This window comes from Podarcis cretensis (genome assembly GCF_951804945.1).
Source record: "Podarcis cretensis genome assembly, chromosome: 14".
Lineage (NCBI taxonomy): Eukaryota > Metazoa > Chordata > Lepidosauria > Squamata > Lacertidae > Podarcis > Podarcis cretensis.
Genome location: NC_137183.1, coordinates 46464145 through 46485839, shown reverse-complemented (window position 1 = coordinate 46485839; position 21695 = coordinate 46464145). Strand labels below are relative to the sequence as shown.

The following is a 21695-nucleotide window of genomic DNA, read 5'->3' as shown; positions in this document are numbered from 1 at the left end:
CCAGCCTTCCCTTGGCTGGCGGGCCACACCCCCCTGTCTCCGCCGACGGGGCGGGCAGAGGAGTCGCTGCCCCGCGGGGCAGGCAGGCAGGCAGGCAGGCAACTCGGGGAGACTCCCTCTTGGGCGATCGGCCGCGGTAAGATTTTTTTTTTGGGGGGGGTCCCGAACAAAACACCCCCCTCCCCACCGCCACCCGCCTGAGTCACGCTTTCGCCGTGGAGGAGAAGCAGCCAAGGAGGGAGGGAGGGGCGGCGGCCACGCCAGGAGGCTCCCGGTCGCCTCTTCCCCCTCCCCGGCCTCGGCCCCAGGCAGGCAGGCAGGCAGGCAGCCGGGAGATTCCCCGTGCCCCCCCCCCCGCAGCCCCGCTGGCGGAATCTCTTCTGACCCCCCCGCCTGTGCAACGCCGCCGGGTGAGTCCTCTCCGGGGAGCCCCTCTGGGGATTCCCCCGGGTCCCTCCCCCGCATGGGGGATCCTCGCCTGGGCTCCGGACGCCGGCAGGTGTATTTGGGGAGGGGGGAAGAGGGGGGCGGGCGGCACCCCCCCTTCCTTCCTCCCTCCCTCCCTCCCTCCCTCCCTTGCCTGTCTCTTGGTGTTATGCAATCAGAAGTGCGGGGGGGGGGAGAAAGAGACCCCCCTGGCAGCTCCCCCCGCCCCCTTTCCCCCCTCCCACCCCGGTGGGCTTTTGTCAGATGGGGGGGGCAGGCGGGGGGAGGCGGAAGCCGCCAGCCAGCCAGACGGAGCACCGGGTTCCCCCGGGAACGCGCAGCAGACACTGGCGCCCGCCTGCTCGGCTGGAGAGAGAGAGAGGAGTGGGGGGGTGGGGGGGCGCGCTCCCGTCCCACCCCCTGGAGCTGGGCTCCTTGCTCTGCCCGAGATGTGGAACTCAGGAAGCAGGTGGCTTGGCGGGGTTGGGACACGAGAGCATTTTATTATTTTATTTTTAAAGGACGGGGATGCAGAAACCAACCCCCCCCCCAAAAAAAAAGACCCACGTGGAGCCCAGGCTCTGCTGGCCTGACTCCCCCACCCGCAATGGCTTGACTGTCTCCACGTGGCTGCTTTGCTTTGCAAAATACGGCGCGTCCAGCCTCCTGGAGGACAGCTACGGTGCCAGACATAGCCTGCTTTGTACGTGCTCAGACAGTTCCCTTTGGGGGCTTCCTAAGGACATCTCGGAAGGAGACCCTGCTGGATCAGGGCTTGCTGGAGGGTCCCTAAGCCAGGGCGCTGGCTGGCTGGCCGGCTGGATGCAGCTCCTTTCCCCATGGGATGCCTGAAGCTGACAGCCCTGACTACCTGGGATTCAGAGATAGACTGCACTTAGGTATGGAGGTTCCGCTTATCCAACACAAAGAGGAGCCATTGAGGCATGAATGGGCCTCCACCCCTCCTAAAACCCTCGTGTCTTGTGTCAATGAGTTTCGCACATTAATACATAGCTGTCAACATTTACCATTTTATTAAGGGAAATCCCCTTATTCCGAATAGGATTCCTCGCAAGAAAAGGGAAATGTTGACAGCTTTGCATTAAATAATAACAATAAGAACTTAATCTTGCCTGCCCATCAGCTGGACTGGGTGGTGCTGAGCTCTCGTTTTATGAGAGAGGCGGGAAAACTTCTCTCTGCTTTCTCCACGTGGTGTATAATTTTAGAAGCCCGTAGAATCATAGAATGGTAGAGTTGGAAGGGACCGCAAGGGTCATCCAGTCCAACCCCCTGCAACCCAGGAATCTTTTGCCCCACATGGGCCTCGAACCCGTGATCTTGAGGTTAAGAGTCTCATGCTCTACAGACTGAGCTATCTCACTTACCTCCCCCCTCCCTTGCAGGCTTTGAGGTGGGTGGGTTCATCACTGAAATCTCAGGTGCCGCATCTGGAAAACAAACATGCATACTTGGCTTTTTATTCCAGAGAACCTTGGCTTTCGCCAAGACTCCTGCTGTCAGTTTTGACTTCTGGGTGTAATCCGTGGGTTTTTAGGGTTGTTGGTTTTTTAAAAATCGCTTGCATGCTTTGTCGTTTTTTGTAAAATGGTGCTGCCTTGTGACCTTTGTAGGGAGGACAGGAAAAAAATATATGGTTTAAATAATAGTGAATAGTATTGCACAGAAACAGGGCAGCTGAGGTGTCAGCAGCTGCTTCTGCAAAGCAGTAAATTAAAAGTAATGCATGGAACCTCCATGGATAGGCACAGTCTACCCCCAGAGGGAGAATTCCACTGGGCTGGATGACTCCTTGATCTGATCCAGTGAAGCACTTCTTACAAATCTGTGTTCTTGAAGAAAGTTGCAGGTGCAGAGTATGGGTGTAGCCAGGATTTTTGTTGGGGGTGGGGGCGGGCAGGCCTTTTGTTAGGGGCAGCAGAACCTCAGTTTGCTCTGTATTTTTATTGGATTTCTACTGATTTTGGGGGGGGGGCAGCTGCCCCTCCCTGCCCCCCTACCTGGGCTACACCCATGGCGCTGAGCGTGTTGGGGAGGTGATGGTAAATTGGAAGGAAAACAGCAAAGGTTGGGATGGGGCCTGTCTGAAAGCACATGGGGCGCAGATTGCCTCTGGGGTAAGCAGAGGCGGGTTGTTCTGGTCCTTGAGGGATTTCAGGAGAGCCAAATTCAGAGGGCTACTCTGCAGCAGCCGCTGTGAAGCTGCTTTCCTGGTCTGCCACAGGACTGTGGTCTAGTGAATTCTGCAGAGACTGGGGTGATCTGGATGTTCAAAGTTCCCATCAGATTGTGGCTCTTGCAGCTCATTCCTACCAGAGCTTAACCCCACCCTTGATAACAAGCGTAAATCTGATCCTTCAAAGACTTTTTTGCTATCTGGCCGTGAATGAGAGTCAGCAGACTCTGAGTAAGAACTGTGCTTGCTTGGTGGGGAGATGGGTGTGTGTGTGTCTTTCTGCACAGGGCAGGGAATTTTGCCGTCTCGTCTCAGCTTGTCAGGAGGGTTGGGAAACTCTCGTAAGGGAGAAATCCAGGCAGGAGAATAATCCAGGGGAGCGCTCTGTGAAATAAATGTGAACTTTTGGATGCGGTGGTTCCAGAGTCGGGGTTTTGGGGGCGAGATGAGCTTACGTTTTATCCAACTGGCCCACAAAGTCCCTCGTCTGGAGCTCACGTTGGTCTGCAAAGGAACCCTGTTTTGCAGTGGCTCAGAGAGCCGAGGGTTTGGATGGAGTTTCTACAAAATACCTGTATCTTAACAAAATACCTGTATCTTAACAAAATACCTGCATCTTAACTGGCGTAGAAAATCAGCCTTGGGTCACCTGCGGGCAGCCTGTTTCTTGAGCTCTCCTATTGATTGTTTTGTGCAAATTCCGCTGTTTATTGGGTATTCATTCTAATTTATTTATGGGGAGTTTATACAATGTTGCGCCAAGTCCCTGTTACCCCACACTTTTTCAGTGTGTTTCCCTGCCAATTTCCTTACTGTAAAATATATATATCTCCAGGAGTGTTTTTCCTTTTTGGGGGGTGAGTGGAAACAGTTTTGTTGTGCAAAAGCACCAAATCATCCACAAGTCGAGCAACCTAAATTCCTGATGTAGATAATCACTCACCCCTCGTTCTCTTGCGGGAAGGGAGCGTGGTGGCGTTTTGTGGTTCGCCTCAGGTGCCAAAATGTTTTTGGCCAACCCTGGTCGTGTGATATGAGAAATGTCCCTCCGTTTGTCCGGGGGAAATTCCTTGAGAACTCCAGCAGCCCTCATGGACAGGAAATCAGCTGCGAGATTAACATGTGACAGGAAAAGCAGATTTAAAAAAACCACACGCTTCTAGCAGGCCTTTCCCCATTAACGATACAGCAATTTACGCATTACGCACTTTTTAAAAGTTTTAGTAGTTGCTTTTTTGCAGAAAATGAACTTGGAGCGAATTATGAAAACAAAGATGCAACGTAGATTTGAACAAAAAATAAAACCAACCTAAAACTGAATACTGTAATATATTCACCTATGCCCCACTCAGAATTGAACTCCAGATGTTTTCGCCTGGCACCTAAAAACATTGTGAAGGGGCCAGGAATGTCTCATAGCTTTGTGATCAGTCCCCGTCCCCATGTGCCCGCCAACTACCATAGTTATTACCTTGGTCAGGGTCTGCTCAAGACATTTTGACACCTGAGGCAAACCACAAAATGGCACCCCCTCTCCAGCAGGGAAGAAGGTGTGAGTGAATATCTGCATCAGGAACATGGGCAGGTGAGTGGAAATAAAGATCTACATCAGGATCTGCTGTCCCTGTGGATCCTGCCGCCTGATGCGGTTGCCTTACCTTGTCTCACAGGTGGGCCGGCCCTGACCTTGGATGGTGTTTATTAGGTAGAGCTTGCCAAATGCAAAACGTTTTTGCGAGCGTTGCATAGATGCCCCGCTTTCAGTCCCTGTGTGCCTTTTTGACATCTGGAATCTTTTAAAGTATGTTACGGTTTGTGAAGGAACCATGTGGTTGTGCAACGGTGGCTTTGCTGAATCTGTTAGAAAGTGTCTGAAGTGTCCAAAGCGTGTTGGACGAGCTTTTTCTTTTGTGGGGGTGCAGAGTTGGCAGGAGGAAAAGAACGCCTCTGCTTGCAACAGAATGTAAGGCAAAGGAGTATAAGGAAAATGAGCAGGCGGGTCCACAGAACTCTGGATCATCCTTTGAAGGTGTTTTTGACCCTGGAGCAGCCATTCTTTGTGTCCTCCCCTTTTGACGCTCCCAGAGCTGCCCGTCAGCTTCCCTTCTTAGCGGTTATTCGGCCTCAATGGCAGATGGCAGTCTCGTCAGTAGGCGGAGCACATCTCCTGTGGCAGGGGCAAGGCAAACCTGCCTTCTCGCCTTACCTGCTCGCGCTATCTTTTGCCAGGACTTCAGTGCCACCTCTCTGGGTTGCCAGGGAGAAATTGCTGGGGGGGGGGCACATTGGCAGAAGAATACAGTGGTACCTCGGGTTACAGACGCTTCAGGTTACAGACTCCGCTAACCCAGAAACAGTACCTCAGGTTAAGAACTTTGCTTCAGGATGAGAACAGAAATCGTGGCGCAGCGACAGCGGGAGGCCCCATTAGCTAAAGTGGTGTCTCAGGTTAAGAACAGTTTCAGGTTCAGAACGGACCTCCAGAACGAATTAAGTTCTTAACCCGAGGTACCACTGTATTATCATCCTGCTCTTGCTCCAGACAGCTGGGTTGTGGTTTGTTTTGGCAAGCAAGACCTCCATTCTCTCTCCGCAAGCAAAGAACATGGAGTCTATTTATGCCTCTGTCTATGGGCAGAGTACCCAATTAGCTCATGTTCCTCTTCTTCATAAAAAGAAGGAAAATCCCATATCCGTATTGGGGCCTTACCTTTCTTAGGCAAACCAGAATATCACAAAACAACAACCGCAACAACCACCACAACAACAACCCACCCATCTGGCTGGGTTTTCCAGGCCACTCTTGGCGGCTTCCAGCACATATAAAAACAAAATAAAGCGTCAAACATAAAAAAATGTCCTGATACAGAGCTGCTTTCAGATGTCTTCTAAAAGTTGTGTAGTTATTAATCTCCTTCACATCTGATGGGAGGGCATTCCACAGGGCGGGCACCACTACCAAGAAGGCCCTCGGCCTGGTTCCCTGTAGCTTCTCATTTGTTATAATAATAATAATTTATTATTTATACCCTGCCCATCTGGCTGGGTTTCCCCAGCCACTCTGGGCGGCTTCCAGCAAAATATTAAAACATAATAATTCATCAAATATTAAAAGGTTCCCTAACCATGGCTGCCTTCAGATGTCTTCTAAAAGTCTGGTAGTTGTTTTTTCCTTTGACATCTGGTGGGAGGGCGTTCCACAGGGCGGGTGCCACTACTGAGAAGGCCCTCTGCCTTGTTCCCTGTATTTTTTTTTTTTAAATAATTTTTATTCATTTTTCAAACACATAATAAAAACAAAGCACACAACAAAAAATCAAAACACAAAACAAAAATATACAAAACATTTAAACAAATGTAATTTCAAAATTGTATTTTCATACCCTTCTTTCCTTCGACTTCCCCATACCTCCCCATCCCTGCATCCTTGTTTTATGATTCTTTAGCAACCCTTTGGTCAATTTATCCTGATTCCCTTTCATTAAATTTCCTTTAATTTTTTAGTTACAGCTGTAATTCTCTGTTTCTTACCCCTTGACATCTCAGCATTCCTCAATTTTGCAACAGTTTTTAAGGTATATTTTAAATTTCTTCCAGTCCTCTTCCACTGTCTCCTTCCCCTGGTCACGGATTCTGCCCGTCATCTCCCATAAAGTCCATCACCTTTGTTTGCCATTCTTCCAGAGTAGGTAGTTCTTGCATCTTCCAATACTTCGCCAGTAGAATTCTTGCTGCTGTGGTAGCATACATAAAGAAAATCCTATCCTTCTTTAGCACCAATTGGCCAACCATGCCCAAGAGAAAAGCCTCTGGTTTCTTAGGAAAAGTCCACTTAAGAACTTTCTTAATTTCATTATAGATCATTTCCCAGAAAGCTTTAATCTTCGGGCAGGTCCACCAAAGGTGATAAAAAGTACCTTCAGTCTCATTACATTTCCAACATTTATTATTTGGCAAATGATAGATTTTTGCAAGCTTGACTGGGGTCATGTACCACCGATAGATCATTTTCATTATGTTTTCTTTTAAAGCATTACATGTGGTAAATTTAATACCGGTAGTCCATAACTGTTCCCAGTCAGCAAACATAATATCATGACCGATGTCTTGTGCCCATTTGATCATAGCTGATTTCACCGTCTCATCCTGTGTGTTCCATTTCAACAGCAAATTATACATTCTTGATAAGTTCTTAGTATTGGATTCTAACAATTCTGTTTCTAGTTTTGACCTCTCTTTCTGAAATCCTTTTTTCCTGTCCTGTTTAAATGTCTCATTTATCTGATGATAGTGCAACCAATCTCGAACTTTGGGCTTTAATTTCTCGTAACTCTGAAGTTTAACCCTTTCACCCTCATATTCTAAAATTTCACAGTATTTTGGCCATTTAGAGTCCATATTAAGCTTTTTCACTTCCTTGGCTTCCATTGGTGACACCCACCTGGGAGTTTTACTTTCCATCAAATCTTTATATCGAATCCAAACATTATACAATGCTTTCCTTACAATATGGTTTTTAAAGCCTTTATACACCTTTGCCTTGTCATACCATAAGTATGCATGCCAACCAAAGCTATTATCATACCCTTCCAGATCCAAAATGTCTGTGTTCTCAAGAAGTAGCCAGTGTTTCAACCAGCAGAAAGCTGCCGATTCATAATAAAGTCTTAAGTCCGGCAGGGCAAACCCCCCTCTATCTTTTGCGTCAGTTAAAATCTTAAATTTTATTCTGGGCTTTTTGCCCTGCCAGACAAATTTTGATATATCTTTCTGCCACTTCTTGAAACAATCCATCTTGTCCAAAATCTGCAACGTCTGAAATAAAAATAGCATTCTAGGCAGTACATTCATCTTAATAGTAGCAATTCGGCCTAACAAGGAAAGTTTCAACCTTGACCATATTTCTAGATCTTTCTTTACTTCTAACCAACATTTTTCATAATTATCCTTAAATAAATTCACATTCTTAGATGTTAAGTTTATCCCCAGGTATTTCACTTTTTTCGTTATTTCCAAACCTGTTTCATTCTGAAATCTCTCTCTTTCCTCGGTTGTTAAATTTTTTTCCAACACTTTCGTTTTTTGTTTGTTCAGTTTAAAACCTGCTACTCGACCAAATATTTCAATTAATTCTAATACTCTTTTAGTGCTAGTGTCTGGCTGTTGCAGGGTCAATACTAGATCATCTGCAAATGCTCTTAGTTTGTAGTGTCTAACTCCGACCTGAATTCCTTTAACCAACTGGTCCTTTCTAATCATGTTTAACAAAACCTCCAGGACTGATATAAAAAGCAAAGGGGATATTGGGCATCCCTGCCGTGTACCTTTTTCTATAAATATTTCTTCCGTTACCACATTGTTTACAATTAACTTAGCTTTTTGTTTAGAATATATTGCACCTATACCGTTTTCAAAACCTTGACCTACCCCCATCCCTTGGAGATTCTTCTTCATAAAGCTCCAACAAATATTGTCGAAGGCTTTCTCCGCATCCACAAAAATCAGAACAGCCTTCCTGTTAATGTCGACTTCTAACAACTCCAAAATGTCTATAATGTTCCTCACGTTGTCTGACATATGTCTCCCTGGAAGAAAGCCTGTTTGGTCCTTATGAATCTCCCCTATCAACACTCTCTTCAATCTTTTTGCCAAAATGTCTGCAAAAATTTTATAATCCACATTGAGTAAAGATATAGGGCGGTAGTTTCTAACCTGGTTCTTCTCAGTCTCTGTTTTCGGTATAAGTGAGATGAAAGCCTCTTTCCACGATTCAGGTGCCTTTTTCCCCTCCAAGATTTCATTACAAACTTCCTTCAGTGGTTGTATTAGCCATTCCTTCAGCACTTTATAATATTTAGCCGTCAAACCATCTGGTCCTGGTGATTTTCCCAATTGCATATTCTGAATGGCACCCTCTATTTCTTGTTCTGTTATTTTCTCATTCAGGATCATTTTACTTTGTTCTGAGATTTTTGGTAGGCCATATTTTTTAATAAATTCTTCTATTTCTTGTTCGTTAACTGGCCCTTGTGCATACAGTTTCTTAAAAAAGCTTTGAAAACAATTACTTATCTCATTAGGTTTGTAGATAATTTTTCCATCCATTTCTAAACTTGTCACAGTATTCAATTTCTGTCTCTTTTTCAATTGCCATGACAGAAGTTTCCCACATTTATCTGCTGATTCAAAAGTCTTTTGTCTCATTTGCTTTATTTTCCATTCTATTTCTTGATTCATGAGTTCCATGTATTGCATCTGATAAAACTTTATTTCTCTCAATATCTCATGGGACTTTGGTTTGGACCTCAATTTCTTTTCTCCTTCTTTCATTTTTTCTAAGATTTTTTCTTTCCTCTCATTTTGTTTCTTCCTCTTTATGTTGTTCTGTTGAATTAGGAAACCTCGCATCACGGCTTTGCTTGCGTCCCAAATTGTTCTTTTCTCCACTTCTGTTCTCAAATTTATCTCAAAGTAATCTTTCAATGTTTTTAGGGCCTTCTTATAAATCTCTTCATCTCTAAATAGGGTGTCATTCATTCTCCATCTAAAGGATCCAGTTGTTAATTTCATCTCCATCTTTACAGCGTTATGGTCGGAGCAAGTTTTTGGGCAGATTTCTACTTTTTTTGTTTTTGGCGCCAGGCTACTAGAAACCCAAATTTGGTCGATTCTTGAATGTCATTTTTGCTTCAGAGAAAAAAGTTCCCTCTCTCTCAAGAGGGTTCCTTGTTCTCCATATGTCAATCAGGTCCATAGTTTCAGTCATTTCAAAAAAAGTCTTTGGTAGTCTCCCTTCCTTTGAAATCACCTGTCTCTGTGCTTTATCCATGTTTGTGGAGACGACTCCATTCATATCTCCCATCATTACGATTTTATAGTCTAAAAAGTCCATTAAAGTCTCATGCAACTTCTTAAAAAATTCGGCCTTCCCTTCATTTGGCGCATAAACTCCAACTATCAAATTTTTTTCTCCTTGAATTTGTATTTCAATTGCCAGGTACCTTCCTTGTTCATCCTTAAATATCATTTTTGGAGCCAATTTTTCCTTTGCATAAATCACCACACCTCTTTTCTTCACTTTGTCTGATGAAATAAATTCCTGTCCAAGTCTCTTGTTTATCAGCAATTTCCTGTGTATCCTGGCAATGTGGGTTTCTTGCAAGCATATTAGGTCTAATTGTTCTCTCTTCAGAATATGAAAAACTTGTCGTCTTTTCCGGGGAAGGTTCAAACCGTTGCAATTCCAACTAAGAAGTTGCAGAGACATTTTGTTATTAAGTACCTGTTCCTCCAACTGCTCCAAGCTTTTGTTCTTCCTCCGATGGTGGTGGTAAAAGTCCGAATGATAGATTTGCAATGTCAGTTGGTTCTTTCTCCTCTACAATTCCTTTCTGCAGGTCTTCCACGTATCTCTCCAGAAACTGTTCTTTGTCTTGAATTGTTCTTATTTAAACTTCCTTCCTTTAAAGTTGAAGGACAGTCCTTGTGGGAACTCCCACCTAAAGGGTATGGTATTTTTCTTCAGCAGGTCAACCAAGTTTTTATAGAGGGTTCTCACCTCCAAGATATATTTAGGGATGTCTTTAAAAATCTGTATTTGACAGTTCTGAATCACCAGTGCCTTTTGGTAATGCAGGTTCAATATTTTATCCCTTTCTTCCTTTGATCTCAGTGTAATTAGACAATCCCTTGGTTTCTTGTACTGCCTCCTGCCCAGCCGAAAGGCTGTTGTTATCTCAAATTCATCTTCTTCCCCCCATTCCTCTTGCCAAAAAACCGTAAAGTTCTCTGTAAGGAAGTCCACGAGGCTGTCCCCCTCACTTTCAGGAACCAGTCTTAATTTCAAGTTTTTCTCTTTCCTCTGGAGTTCCAGTAAAGAGAGGGTTGCATCATGTTCATTCACTTTTTTTTATAATCGGCCCAAACTTTTCCCTTGTCTCCTCTGCAGTATTTTTTGCACTTTCCGTGATCTTTCGTGTTTCAGAGCTCTCTTGAATTAATCTATTTATAGAATCTGTGTTAGATGTTACACTTGCTGTATTCACATCTAGTCTTGCTGTCAGCTCTGTCAATTTTTTGGAATTTTCTGTAGACAACTTTGTCAGTGCTTCCAAAGATTGATTTATTTTAAGCAGTGCCTGTGTCATGATCCATAGAGGCTGTTGCTGCTTTTTCCTGTGCAGCTGGTGTTGTGCCTGATATTGAGCCCCTTTTCTTCTGTGATTGCTTTACTTTAAGTCTAGTTACTATCTCTTCTGTTGGGCCACTCATATCCTCAAGGTCGTTCTCACAGAAAGAACTTACCAGTGGAAAATCCCACTGTTTCTTTTTTGGTGCAACAGTTTCACTTAAAACCCTCTAGAGGGAGCATTCAATTGTATCCAAATGGAAAGAAGAAACAAAGGAACAAGGAAGCATAAAGCGGTAAACAGCAATTTCCAAAGTCCACACTATAAATCCTCAGTTTTTCAATGTAGCCAAAAATTCAGCAAGCTACTCCCATTAAAGTCCAGTAACTTTGTTTCAGACAAACCCCCACTTTATATCCAGTTTAGTCTGACAGTTCACGACCTGGGGATTTGGCAGTGAAAGATCTTATTTTCCCGTTTATTTTCACGCAGGTTATCAATGTCCAACTCTCTTCCCCCCTTCTCCTGCCTGTCAGGGGGAAGCCTAAGTCCGATGTCAAGTTTGACAGCTTAAAAAAAATATTTTCCCTTCAAATGCAGCTTGCTTTTTTCGTTGCTTTGTTTATCATGCAGCTCAGGGGAGGCAGACTTCCTTAGTTTATGCCTTTCCCATTTTCAGCCAAATTTCCAAATTTTAATGTCCCGTCAATCTCTCAATCTTACTCACGGGTGTTGTAGTCAATTTTCAGTTTCAGGAAGGAATCGTCGCTCTCCGTTCATGGCGACGCGGCTTCACTCCACGGGCTGGGTGACGACTCTCAGCACCGCGCTTACCCCGATGCCGCTCCTTCACAGTACCGGGGGGCGCAAAAGGTGCCCACCGAATCTCCTTTGTTCACAGGCTCCGCGCCTGTGATTTTAGGGGTCCCCCGCTCGCCGTAGCGGGTCAGACCCGAACTCGCGGAGCAGTCCTGCCTTGGAGCTCAAGGCAAGGACCGCCATTAAACGCTGGTGCCGACCGGAAGTCCTGCCTTGTTCCCTGTAACTTCACTTCTTGCAGTGAGGGAACCACCAGAAGGCCCTCGGAGCTGGACCTCAGTGTCCGGGCAGAAGGGTGGGGGTGGAGACGCTTCTTCAGGTATACAGGACTGAGGCTGTTTAGGGCTTTAAAGATCAGCACCAACACTTTGAATTGTGCTCGGAAGCATACTGGGAGCCAGTGAAGATCCTTTAGGATCCGTGTTATATGGTCCCGGCGGCCACTCCCTGTCACCAGTCTAGCTGCCACATTCTGGCTTAGTTGTAGTTTCCGAGTTCCCTTCAAAAATAGCCCCCAAGGCATCTGAGTTCCCCAGAACTCTTCATTTTTTTTACCATCTAGCCTGAGGAAGTGTCCTGAGGTACTCTGAAGCTTGTGTGCTGTTTTGTGACTGTGTGATTGGCCTAAGAAAGGCATGGACCCGATACGGATTTTGGATGAGGATTTCATGTTTTGAGAGAGAGCCATAATCGTCCTGTGGGAAGGTGGGAGGCTAGACTGGTGAAACCTGACTCTGTCGGGGGCGATGGGCTTCTCCCCACCCCAGATTCTGTCAGCATGTACATCTAAAAACGTTGTGTGTGATGAACGTAGCAAGGAATTGTACGTACACAACCAGCAATAAGGATCAGCTCTATGTGTTAAATTGCTTGTAACGCATGTACAAATATGTTTGTTCTTTGAAGTACATTACCAGTATGTTGGCATATTGGATGTAGGAGAAATTAGAATCGGTTCCCTTATGGAGGCAGACTCTCCTAACTGGTACTTTCTGAATCAGTGTGAGAACCAAAACACAGATCCATCCTTCAAAATTCACATTTCTCTGCAATGCAGTCCTCCAGCCAAGGAAGGGCTGCAGAAATACATACACAAGGGTAAACTGTGCATAAATATGAATACATTAGTGAAAATACCCTGCAAAAAATGCCTTATATTTGGGGAAAACACTTTGCAAAAAAATAATAAAGAAAAGCATATTAGGCAAACTGCATGCAAACGCGTCTATTAGGAGAAATTTGCACTCCGATGCTGTCAAATTTTCATGAGGACTTAAAAAAAAGTAAAAATCACAAACCGATGTGAAAATGTGGAAGACTGGAAAAACGAAAAACCGAGGGAAACCAAAACTGGCGAATTTGCCCGTCCCTCCTCTCTTAATGCTGGTTGTATATGTTAAATAGGGACCCACAGTGCGTACATAATTGTATCCAAATAATTCTGTGTGGCATAGCAGACCTGCCCCATAATCGGCATTTGCTTTGGCTCTCTGTTCAATGTCCGTTTGGCGCACAGGCTCAGGGTCATAGATCGGCATGCTGGGGCATGTGCTGAGGCCTCGCACCCCAATAGACCCCTTCTCCCGGACAACAAACTTTCCTTTTCACCATTGCGGCTTGCTTGTTTACCTTCCCCTGGAGGGGATAATTGAGCCAATTCCAGCGGTGAGAAAGGCAGAGGAGCGGCTGCCATTGCCTGCTTGCTCATTGGCGTTGTCTGGTATCGAGGCAGAGGAGCCTCGGCAGTTGGCAACGATGGAAATAAGGGAAGCACTTACTCTCTCACCCAAGGCTGCCCAGAAACTTGGGAGCCAACATTGCCTTGGTATGCAAACCCGGGTTTATGACAGCAACATGTGAATGGGCTCTTTCTCAATGCTTGCCTGTTATGTTCAAACTGTCGTGGTCTGCCTGACTTTCCGCTGTGTGACGTAGGGTTGTATATCCCCACTCAGTTAGATGCAGCGAAATGAACGGACCTAAGGCTGTTTACATACCATGACACCCACCCCCCGGCCCATTTTTTTTGGAACTGTAATTTACCCCCTCACTGTGCTACAACTCCCAGCACCCTTAAACTACAGTTTTTGGGATTTTTTTTTTTTTTTGAGAAGGGGATGTGCTTTAAACATCTGGCTTGTTCACAGCCTTAGTTAGTCACTGGAACTCAATGCTTCATTTATTAGGGACCTTGCCAAACACCCACAACCTAAGAATATATACATGGTTAGTGTGAACTGCCAAGATTCACTTTGTGGTGTAGTGGTTGGTCAGGAAGTTGGACGAGAGCTTGAGAGACCCAGGCGCAAACCCCCTTTCAGCCATGAAGTTCATTGCGTCATCGTAGGCCCGTTACTCTCTCTCTCAGCCTACATCACAAGGTGGTTGTGCAGAGAAAAGGTGGGAGGACAGAGAATTTTTAATTATGTATTTAATTGTGGGGTATCAGAGTTTTTAGGGGGTTAACCAGGCTGGGATAGCTGGCTTGTTGGTTTTTTAATGTCTGGTGTAGATTTTTTCCATTTCGTTGTTATGTATGGGACAATAATAAAGATTATCGTATCGTATCGTAACCTCGCCTGGCGCTCGGAGCTCTTTGTACGAGTGTGAAACGTAAACTTATTTACCCAGCACCACCATTGCTCTTCAACGCAGGGAAAATGAGGGACTTTTGGGGGCAGATGTGTTTCTTTTGCACCACCATAATGCCCCTAAAAATCCTTATTGCTCTTGCAGTATCCTTCCGGTTGGCCGGACTCAGGTCGGCCGACTTTTCTCCAAGGCTGGAGCCACGGCTTGCTGTGGAGGAAAACACCTGCGGGCCCACGGAGCTGCGTTTACCTTTGCCTTATTTTTAGCCCTGCCTAAACCCCGCCGAGGAGGACCACCTGTTGATCAACGGGTTTAGTCAGTCGTAAATCCCGGGAAGACGTCTCAAGCGCCAATGGGGGCCTCCCGGGAGCGGCTTGGCAGGGATGGGGTTGCGTTTCGCTAGAGACGGGAGCGGGAGAGACTTGGGAACGTGTGCTTCTCGTTGGACGGGTCTTGGAGTGAATCCGAGGGCGCAGTCGGGCTGCCCCTACATGTCCCACAACACCTGAGTCACCTGGGCTGCTTGCGTCGCCTTTCCACACACCAGAAGGCCATTCAATAGAGCCCTGCAAGCAGTGCTAGAAACTCAGATACAGTTGCCATCAAAATTATTCAACCACCATTGCAAATCAGGTTCATTATCAAAATATGCAGCCTTTCAGCTGTTTGCCAGGAGCAAATCAAAGTTGGGTTTTCAGCTGAATTTGGGGGAACCGCTTGAGCAGTGCTGGATTTTCGTATAACTTAGCTTAGGGGACCTTCTGCCTGCAAGACGGATGCTCTGCCCAGATAGCTCAGTTGGTTAGAGCATGGTGCTGATAACGCCAAGGTTGCGGGTTCAATGGGACAGCTGAATATTCCTGCCTTGCAGGGGATTGGACTTGAATGATCCCTCCTAACTCTACAATCCTATGATTCTATGACCGCTAGGCCATGGTCCTTCCCAGTTTGACAAGGGTTTTGTCCATAGTATTTGTTTCTTTGGCAAAACAGGACTGCTTCTGGGACTTTTGCTGGGAGTTCCTGGGCGGTTAGTCCCGTCCTGAACTTAGAACTTTCTTCCCAGAAAGAAAAGCATAATTAAAAGCAACGTTGTGTGGATTTAAATAAACATTCACACGTATCTGTATTAGAAAATGTGTAGAAGAGAAAGATTATGGTGTGCTTACTTTTACTTTTATGTTTTTAGGTTTGATGTTATGTTATTAGTAACTTTTTCTGTCAGGAGGTAGCAAAGTGGGTGAAAGGAGAAACAGACCAGAAGCCGGAGTTGGGAGAAGCCTGGGAGGGAAGGGGAGGAAGGAATGCATAGTAAATGTTAAGGATTTGAGATGTATGTAATGAATGAAAAAGAAAAATGAATAGCAATTTTATAAAATAATAAAATAAAAGCAACGTTATGGGCAAGTTGCCGGGATCTCTTTCGATGACCGCTTGCTCGTCGAGCCCAAAGCCAATGCCTCGTGTTTGACTGTAGCAAGCAGATAAATATTTTGGTGTGCTAAGTTGACAGGCGCGGCTGTGTGGAAGGGGCCTGTTAACCACTCTCCATCTTGGGCTGATTGGTGACTTTGGAAAAAAACCCAGATACGGCAGGGAATTTGGACCTGGTTGTTGTGGCTGTGGGTGGCAGGATCATAGCTGTCAACCTTCCCTTTTTTGGCGGGAAATTCCCTTATTCCAGCGCCGTTTCCCACTGCATCCTGTTGCTATCCCAGATTGTTAGATATCCTGTAGACTGTCCCCGGGACAGGTGAGGCTGCTGATTCCTTATTTTCAAATCTGAAAGTTGACAGCTATGAGTAGGACACACACTGAGATCTGGGATTGTATCTTCCAAGGTAGGGTCCTTGCTGTCACAGGAACATCAGAAGAGGCTTGCAGGATCAGACCAATGGCTCATCCAGAATCCTAGGGAAGTTTGCCTGACGCCTTCATTATACAGTGGTACCTCGGGTTACAGACGCTTCAGGTTACAGACTCCACTAACCCAGAAATAGCGCTTCAGGTTAAGAACTTTGCTTCAGGATGAGAATAGAAATCGTGCTCCGGCAGCGCGGCAGCAGCAGGAGGCCCCATTAGCTAAAGTGGTGCTTCAGGTTAAGAACAGTTTCAGGTTAAGTACAGACCTCCGGAACGAATTAAGTTAACCCGAGGTACCACTGTATGTGCCATGTGAAGAAAAAATTAGTTTTGCCTGCCTTTCCTCCTCCCTCCCGACCCCACCTTTCAAGAGCTAAGGAGCAAATTTTGAGTTTAGTCCTTAGGTGTTCTTGGGCAAGGTCTTCTAAATCCAGAATCCCACTGGGAATGCAGAAGCCCTTAGGCCTGGCTCTGGCATAGCTCAGTTGGTTAGAGCTTGGTACTCATAATGCCAAGGTTGCAGGTTCGATCCCTGTGTGGGACAGCTGCTTAATCCTGCATTGCAGAGGTTTGGACTAGAAGATCTTCAGTTTCCCTTCTATAATGGCTGGTGGCTCTTTCTATCCCTTCTGTAATCTCTCGGATGTAGTAAGGTAATAATAATAATAATAATAATAATAATAATAATTTATTATTTATACCCCACCCATCTGGCTGGGTTTCCCCAGCCACTCTGGGTGACTCTCAACCGAATGTTAAAGACACAATACAACACTAAACATTCCCTAAACCTCCCTAAACAGGGCTGCCTTCAGATGTCTTTTAAAAGTAAGATACAGTGGTACCTCGGGTTACATACGCTTCAGGTTACAGACTCCGCTAACCCAGAAATAGTGCTTCAGCTTAAGAATTTTGCTTCAGGATGAGAACAGAAATTGTGTTCCGGCGGCGTGGCAGCAGCAGGAGGCCCCATTAGCTAAAGTGGTGCTTCAGGTTAAGAACAGTTTCAGGTTAAGAACGGACCTCTGGAACGAATTAAGTACTTAACCTGAGGTACCATTGTAGTTGCTTATTTCCTTGACATCTGATGGGAGGGCGTTCCACAGGGCAGGCGCCACTACCGAGAAGGCCCTCATTGAGGATTGTGTTTCACGAGAAAGAGGAAGCCCAGGATTCCAAGATTCCTCCGTGACTCAGAATTAATCAGGAGCTCTATATATTGTGGCTGAAAACCAGCTTTTGCTCTCCTCCTCCTACCCTCCACCCCATTTTTCTAGTCCGGGGTGTGGCTTCAAATATTTACGGAGTTGTTGAGCCAGATGGTATTTGCCTTGGCCCAAAGTAATCTGCATTTCTGCCCCCCCCCCCACTCTATTATTTTAAACTCAAGTTGTCATTTCAAGGCAATAGTACATTAATCTAGTGAAGGGCTGTTAAAATATTTGACCGTGTTATTTATGGAGCCATATTTCAGCCATGATGGAAGATCACTGCATGGTTATGACTCTTGCTAACTGCATGCTCTCGACCATGAGGTAAGGTGAGGCAGACCCCCAAGGTGGTGGATTTGGGGCACCATTAGGTAAAGGTAAAGGTACCCCTGCCTGTACGGGCCAGTCTTGACAGACTCTGGGGTTGTGCGCCCATCTCACTTAAGAGGCCAGGGGCCAGCGCTGTCCTGAGACACTTCCGGGTCACGTGGCCAGCGTGACATCGCTGCTCTGGCGAGCCAGAGCCGCACACGGAAACGCCGTTTACCTTCCCGTTGGTAAGCGGTCCCTATTTATCTACTTGCACCCGGAGGTGCTTTCGAACTGCTAGGTTGGCAGGCGCTGGGACCGAGCAGCGGGAGCGCACCCCGCCGCAGGGATTCGAACCGCCGACCTTTCGATCGGCAAGTCCTAGGCGCTGAGGCTTTAACCCACAGCGCCACCTGCGTCCCTATTAATGCGTCCCTTAATGGGGCACCATTAAGGACCATTAAAGAGTTGGGAACAGATGGATTTGACCTGTAGGAGGCATCAGTCCTGCAGGTAGAGACCTGACGTCAAGACCTTTCTGCAGCCCCCCCCCCCCCAGCAATAGTTTGGGATGAGGAGGGATGCATATGGCGTGTGGTTTACGGATGAGTAAATCTACACAAATTTGGTTTCACTTTTTTATTTTTTCAATCTTGAGCTCAGTTCTACACATTCCTGCATCAGTTTGTTCTGCATCGGCATTTTAATGCAAATCTATCCATTATACACATTTTTGTATGTAGTTTTGCCTAATGTACATATTTTCCCACCACGTATAACTTTTGTATGCTGTTTTCATTAGTACAGTGGTACCTCGGGTTACATACGCTTCAGGTTACATACGCTTCAGCTTACAGACTCCGCTAACCCAGAAATAGTACCTCGGGTTAAGAACTTTGCTTCAGGATGAGAACAGAAATTGTGCTCCGGTGGCGCAGCAGCAGCGGAAAGCCCCATTAGCTAAAGTGGTGCTTCAGGTTAAGAACAGTTTCAAGTTAAGAACAGACCTCCGGAACGAATAAAGTACTTAACCCGAGTTACCACTGTATATGCATTAATATGCAGGCTTTACTCTAGCCAAGGCTTTTAAAATACACATTACTTACTTGGCTGGAGAACTGAATTTCAAAATTTGGAGAAGTGCCAATTTTGAAGGATGGCGGTGTTTTCATTTGCTATTTGTTTTGGAAAAATGTGTGTTTGGTAAGTTTGTCTTACCACTGAATTGAATTTCTCTCTCCCCCCCCATCCCTACTTGTGACAGGGCCTTATCTGTTGTAGCACCCTGACTTGGGAATGCTTTTCCGAGGGAAGATTGCCAGGTGCCAACTCGGATGCCATTTCAACTCAAAGGCACAGGCCTTTTGATTTGCTCAAGCCAATCTCCTTTAACTGAGGCCCTCCAGATGCTTTGGACTACAACTCCCATCAGCCTCAGGCATCATGGCTGTGATGGTAGGGGGCTGATGTGAGTTGTAGTCCAAAACTACTGGACAATCTCGGGTTGGGAACGCCAGCTGAGGCTACTGTGCTGATTCTGTTTCTTGCATTTTAATATTATTTTCCTCTGACTTTCATTCTTGTTTCTGCTGGCGGTGCCTTTAAGAACGATGTATAAATAATCAAAATCAGCATGCTTTCTTGCATTGCCCTCCTGGAACGGACTCAAAGCAAGTCTACTTTACTGTATCTGTCTTTAGAAAGTGCTTGAATATGCTGTGTTCGTGTGCATGTGCGTGGCAAGGGTGTGTTTTAAGAGAATGTGTGTAAATTTATTACTCCCCTGTAAAAATGCTTTGTATACCTGGCCAATCCCTGCAAAACAGCATCTCACTTTTCCTTAGGACGTCCCTATTTTCACTTACGAAACTGCAGGTTATTACAATAATCCTGCTAATGTTTTTATCTGTCTGCAATTCATCTGTATATATTTGCTTTGTAAATATTCAACAAACCATTTCCATTCTTTTATTTAAAAAAAGTTTGTTATCTTAATTTCTTATTCTTCTGGTAAGTTTCGCCTTTCCTGCACATTCCGTAAGTTTTTGTACCCATTCTTCCTTTGCTGACTGCCCTCCTTATCCAGTGATCAAGCAAGCAGAGGTATGCAGACGAAGTCCACAGAGTTAAGAGAGGGCAACAGTTACATAGCGTTGCCACCCATCCTAAGTAATACAGAACCGTCCAGTATTTCAGTGTATTTCCACCCATGGGGTCCTGTATTTCCACCCATGGGGCCTCTGTCCGCATCAAGCTGGAGGGTGATGCTGCTGAGATTTTAAATATATATCCATTGTTTAGGGGTATGTGTACCCCTGCATACCCTCAGAAAAAAACACTGCCCTTAACAGACTAGTATTAAAGGATATGAAGAAGATCTGCGGAAGGGACATGGAAAAGAGTTAAGAGCCTCGGACATAAGATCCCCAGGTTGATGGAACGGAATTGACAGAAAGGACTGGCAGAATCTGAAACCAGGGAGAGGAGTTGATGGAAGAAGATTGGAAAATTTAAAGTTTATATATAGAAATATCGCAAAATTAATGAGTGATAGAAAAATGATGGATTGATATTTTATGGATTTAGCAGAAATGTTATAAGGAATTAAACACACACAAGCATTTTAGTTTTAATGTTAAAATAAGGTTAAGGGAAGAAGAAAAAAGAAAAAGAAAAAATTGGTGAAAGGAGGGAAAGTAAAGTTATATTATATTGAGATTAATTACAGAACAAAAATAAGAAAAGATGGAAAGGATTTGCTGAAATAGATAATTGAATTAGAATACAAAAAAGGGAGGTGTGAGGTCAAGGAAATAAGTGAATGAAAAATAAGTTGGGAAGATTAGTTGTGTTTTCTTTTTTCTTTTCTCTTGTTGTGATGTGTTGTTTTGTTTTTGCCTGGTGTTATTGTTATTGTTATTGTTTTTACTTTTGCTTTTTGTAATCCTTGAAAATTTTAATAAATATTATTTTATTAACAGACTAGTTCTCAGGATTCTTCTTGATCTCTGTGCACAGGTGTTATATGGTGACAAGACCTCACTCCTGTCAGCAATCGTGCTGCAGCATTCTTTGTTAAATAGAAGTTTCTGGGGTGCCTTAGACAGGAGGAGAGGGTTTAAAAACAGCAGCAGCAGCCTTCTCTGCCTTTCACAGATGTCCCAATTCTGATTGGATGCTAATAGCAAAACAGCAATGTTACCTGTAGTTTAGCCTTTGGAAGCCAGAGAACAAGGCTCCAGTGTTGTGAATCTAACGGGAGAAGAAACTTTTTTTTTAATAGTTTCTTCTCTAGCATGGTGAATTGTCAGTTCTGTTGCCACTCCAATGGCGGTATCATTTCCTGTCACTGTGTTTCCTGAGTCTTGGACAGAAGTGAGCGTTTAATGTGTGAAGTAGGGGTTGGAATTTAGCAGGGTGATTGGTCAGTTTCGTTGTTACAACCTCCGATCGTGGCTTCCTTTCCTTTCCCCGTGTAATGCATGTTCTTTGTACTTTTGTCCATTTACTGTATTTATTTTCCCTGATTTGAACTATAAAATGGTGATTTTCTTGAGTAAAAAATTATATAGATAGATAGATAGATAGATAGATAGATAGATAGATAGATAGATAGAATCTCCCCATTGGAAAGCTCAGAAAGAAGCTGGCAGCCTGCAGATTGTGACTGGCAACTGAATGGCCCTGAAGACATCTGGGGAGGTGGAAGACAGTCTTATCTCCCTCGCTCTAGACTTGAGGACTGGGAGATGTCTCAGGCCATAATGATTAATGGCCTTCAGTAGGTTGGTTCCCTCTGGAGAGGGGAACTGATCCCAGCTGGAAGGAGCAGGGGAGTTTAATCCTCCCACACCTTCCTCTTCCCTTTCCCCTACAAACCCGTTCCAGAATTCCTCAGCTCGGGTTGGTTTGCTCAGCATTCCTGCCTCACATCTTTGGCACCCCATCAGTGTGTGATTAATACTCTGGAAGGTGCAGCAATTTCCTGAATATCCAGTGAAGGGCTGAAAAGAATCTCGTTTAAAAAAATGTGTCCTTTCTTCTTCTTTTTTAAAAAAATCTAGATAAAAGCGCCAATGACTTGTGTTTTCTTCTTCTTTCTCACAGCTCAGTGATTCATCTCTTTGGAATAAATACCCTGAACATCGC

The 21695-nt window shown here is 45.0% G+C and overlaps 1 long non-coding RNA gene across 1 annotated transcript; it reads left to right on the top strand.

Annotated features, from left to right (window-relative positions):
* Window positions 1-15287: 15287 nt before the first annotated feature.
* On the top strand, window positions 15288-20528 carry LOC307203337. Its single transcript, XR_013833157.1, has 2 exons — window positions 15288-17620; window positions 18013-20528. It is a non-coding gene; the product is annotated as an uncharacterized lncRNA (long non-coding RNA).
* The last annotated feature ends 1167 nt before the right edge of the window (window positions 20529-21695 follow it).